A 5,070-nucleotide genomic window follows, 5' to 3' on the forward strand; every position below is an offset into this window, starting at 1 on the left:
ATTTATGTTTGTATGGATTTATAGCTTGTCTACACTCCTTGGTACATTGCTCAAAAATAAGTTGTTTTATCAAAGGCATTGCAGTATCTGGGTTGCCGAAGATCTTTCCAGTGGCATCAGCTAATCTGGCCACAAAGTCGGCAAATATTTCATTGCCTCCTTGAATAATTTTTGTGAGATTTCCAGATACTTCTCCTCATTTAGGAAGGGCTTTCCATGCCCTTGTGCCAATAAAATTAATTTGCTCAAAAACTTGCACCGGATATCCTGTCTGTTGGTTAGCGAAACGTCCCTGCCCCATAAGCATATCCTGGTCCCATGCCTGTTGTCCGTTAGCTGCATTGGCAGCTGCCTGCTCAGCTGAGAACTCAATGTAATAAGCTTTCCAATCTAAATAGGTGCGAGGTGAAAGACAGGCTCGTGCTAAATTTTGCCAATCTGAGGGTGTCATGCAATATCTCCCTAGGGATTCCAACTGCACCATAACAAAGGCTGAGGTTGTACCATAAGTACGAACAGACTCAGCTAGTCTTTGGACAATTTTAAAATACAAGGGCTCATGATAACTATTCCCTTGTGCATTCTGAAAAACTGGGTAACAATGAGGGGCATTTTGCAAATGAAATTGCCTCCATACCTCAGGACAAGCAGACCTACCTCCCCCTGGTATATAGGGCGGGGGTCTTACTCTGCCTGGAGATTCAGGTGGCTCTAGTTCAGGAGCTGAAGGCTGCATAATCTTGATCTCCTTCTTTTTTGGTATAATAATGTTATCTAGCTGTTCAGCCAAGTCCTCTAATTCTTTGTTCTCTGGGCCAGAATCGTCCCCTTCAATACTTCCTCTGTCTGATCTTACCGACCGTTCCTCTTTCACTTTCCCCAAAACATAATTTCTCATATTTTCCGAGTCCCGGAACTTTATTGTCTCAAAGCCTGAGAACTTAACAGTTACGTCCCACTTACCGGGAACTTACCAGCTAGCTGCCCTGGCTGCCGCAAGTTCTGAGATTCCCCTTACGGGCCACCAAAATGTCGATGCCGTCCCCGACCAGCAGGAAAGACACCAACACCGGGAACTCTTCTTGCAGCAGTTTATTCAGGAACCTTGACTACCGGAGTGACTCCGGGAAAAGCTCCCAGAGAACCTTTATAGTGTGCCTGGTCCTACCAGAGACTGCCATGTTGTCGCTCTTGGTTAGTGTGTTTGGATCACGCCACCTCAGCTATGCCTTCAGGCATGCGCATAAGGGGCTCACTCAAGGGCACATTGCTCTGGGGAAGCAGCAGGGAGCGCTGCTATCTGTGGCTCTCCACATACCACAATTTCTTTATCCATTCTTCTACTGAGGGACATTTAGGCTGTTTCCAGGTTCTGGCTATTATGAATAAGGCCGCTATGAACATGGCTGAGCAAATAGAACTTTTGTAATGTTAGCATTGATAGTTTAGTTCGTGTTTCTATCACTAATAATTTTGTCCCTTAGTTTATTATGCATGTTGGAATTTGTCGACTAAGTTAAATAATAAAATCATAATAAAATACACATTCATTATCTTAATAAGGATTTTATGCTGTGAAGAGACATCATGACCAAGTAACTATTATAAAAAACAACATTTTTTTTCTATATTTTCTCCTTCTTTCTTTTAAATCCCTATCTCCAAACTTAAGAATATAAGATAAGGGAAGAGAGAGACATCACTGAGTCTAACCTTGAATTGTTTCTAAATAAGACCAATAACTTGTAATCAACTCCCATTGATAATAACCCTCTATTGCCCAAGAAAGCAACCAAAACCTACCCAATCCCTGTAAAAGGAAATGGGGGCTTCATTCTCTTAAGGTTTCTTCTGACTGATTTGGGATGAATAATACGTAGTAGGGGCCAAAATAAAATTGGGGAAATGGATAAACAAGCTAGAAATCACATTTGTGGTCCCTTTCTCAATGTTGAGAAATTCCAGGCCTAGTTAGAGTCCTGTGTGGGTCAGTCTAACATGCTAGACCAATTGAGATTGGAAGAGAAGAAGATTAGTGAATCTACTCTTCAGCTTAATGCCTCAATTGTCACTCACAAGTTTATTTTTATTTCATTGGTATAGATTTTTTTATACAGATGTAAAATAAGTTTAATTCCAGATAGAGTTGTTTGGAATTCAAATGTAAGTTTATTCTTCACACACACACACACACACACACACACACACACACACACACACACACATACACACACACACACACACACAGGCCCTATATACCAGGGGGAGGTAGGTCTGCCTGTCCTGAGGTATGGAGGCAATTTCATTTGCAAAATACCCCTCATTGTTACCCATTCCACAAAAATGTAATAAATATATGCACAATGTTAAAAGTTAAATTGATGGTCTTTTCAGTGTTCTAATATTCTTTCACAACAGTTGTTTCCTGGATCAAGTGTAATTTCATAATCTGAACTGCTAAAAATGTGAAAGGAATCATCCTATTTTTATTTTTATTTGTTGCCACTGAAAGCTGAAAATTCTTTTTTGTCTTAATACTATATGCTAAAATCAACATCCCTGAGCCCTGCATTGTTAGGAAGTTAATAAATTTCATACTTTGTACATTTCCTTTCATCTCAGATTTTTCTCTCCTACCATTGCTCCCAGATGTTTTTACCTCCCTTAACTTAACTTACCCACTTAATTTCATGTACTTAAAAAAAATAAGGCCACTGAAATCTGGATTCTCTGTTGACTAACGTGATAACTGAGTATTTTGCGTATTCTTCAAATATTGTTAGAGAAAATTTTCACTGTAAAAATAATATATATCTTGGAAAAAATACTTTCTTTGTACTCGAGCCCAACATCATTTTAAAACTTTTATTTCTGTGTGTGTGTGTGTGTGTGTGTGTGTGTGTGTGTGTGTGTGTGTATGTCCATGGATGCCCACTGAGACCAGGAGCACTTAGACCTCTTGTATCAAGATTTGTACATAATGTGAATGCTGAGATATGAACTTAACCTACTGATAAGATAGTAGGTGTTTATAATAGCTGTACCATTTCTCAGTCATATAACATCAATTATAATATAGGATCTTACTTAGGTCTCTAAGACTTAAGTTATTAACTCCTTATAGGCATAACACTTCTACATATTCCTAATTACTTAAGATTCCATTGAGTTCTACTCTTCAATCTATTTACTAAACAGAACTTTTTAGTAAAAAAATGTTAATTTGTGTCCTGTTATTGTTTCTTTAACTGAAATCATTACAATAACTACGAACAGTAAATATTCATGAATGATTTCATGAAATAATTAAATAAAATTAGAAATATCATGATATTGGAATGATAAGACACATAATACATACATTATAATTATAAAAACTGTAATTAGATAAATATTAAACTAAAAGAGAGAAAGTTACAAAAGAAAAAAAAGATTCTGAGTTTAGATATAAGCAAAATCTGTTCAGTAATTTTAATCCCTCTGGCTGTAATGCAGATACACCCTTAGTACACACCTTTAATCCCAAACAATGAAGGTAAGGTTAGTTTGTAGGAGGAAGCATTCATGTTTCAATGTGATGTCTAATTGAGGGGCAGACACAGTGACAAATGTAAGAAAGATTTAACATAATCTGTCAGAAAAAGAATATGCCTAACGCTCAGGAGAAGAGACAGGAAAGAGAGGAGACTTAAGAGCAGCAGAGAGAGCAGAGGAAATGCAGTAGAGTTCAGTACAATAGAGAGTTCAGTAGAAATATAACAGGACAATAGAGTTAATTTCAGTACAGTAGAGTTCAGTACAGTACAGGCATTTGGTGCAGATTAGCTCATGGAGTTCAGAAGGAAAGCAATTCATGAGAAGGCTAGTGAAGCCAGATTGAATCAGTCAGCTTGCCCAAAAGTTTTGAACCAGAACATCTGAGTTGAATCAGCCAGACAGAGTGCATAAAGTACTAGAAAGGGTGAGCTTATTCAACAGTAAGCCTCCAAGATGACCTGGAAAATCAAAGATACATTTACATATGCACATGTATATATGGATATGTCCTTAAACACCTAATTACAACCTGCTTAGTTGGTATGCTGATACTTCTCTGTGTGACTTCAAGGCTGGGCATTTGGGATTGGACAACCAATATGTCTTCTTCCCAGGGGAAAAATATTAAATATTGTCTCTAGCACGAAGGAAGGGGGAGTCACAAATTTGTCTTACATACTAATGTGTTTTTTAAAAAATTTTTTACATTTTGAGATAATAATATAAATAAAACATTACTACTCCTTCCCTTCCTTCCTTTCAAACTCAGTGTTCTGTTCCCATTTATCACCAAATTATCTTTCATTAAGTAAATATATCATATTCTATTCATGTTTTGAAAGTGCTTTTTGATTTCTTCCATGTTTATTTTTCTCTTGAAGAGAAAAGTGCTACAAGCATGCATAGACACTCTCCTACTCAAATTCCAGTCTTTACTATTTCTATCGTACATGTCAGAATAGGACTGACAAGGGCAGAGTAAGGATATTTTTCCTGCTTAGATGTATTTTTTCCTTCTTTACTATGTATGTAGAGGGACTTGATGTTTAATGGTAGAGTTTAGAAAAAGGGTGTTAATCGGATGCACAGTACCTCAAAACAAATAATAACACATGCAAGCAGTACAGCTGCCACAACTAACTTATAACATTCAGAATTTTGATTCAACATGTAGGATATAATAATCAACACAGATGCTTTCTTATCTGAAATTTAATGTTATCTACTTTTAAAACACTCTAGAAACACCTTTATCTTCTGACTCTCTTCTCCATTACTCAGGGGAATTACACCTTCACAGGTAAAATTAAAACCAAAATAAAGTGAAGACCTGAGGCAGTAACACCTGAGTTCTCAGTAATTGTTGTAACAGGCAGCCTAAAATACACCAACATATGGGTGCCACCGAATCCAACTTGGTGAATCTCTGAGGTTTTCTGGGGTTGCTTACAAGAATGTGAGTGGACCCTGTTAATTACAGAAACACAGATAGCTTCAAGACTGTTGCTTCGCTAAAGCCACGGCAGTGTGGGT

Source organism: Acomys minous (genome assembly GCF_964271855.1).
Source record: "Acomys minous genome assembly, chromosome: 11".
NCBI lineage: Eukaryota > Metazoa > Chordata > Mammalia > Rodentia > Muridae > Acomys > Acomys minous.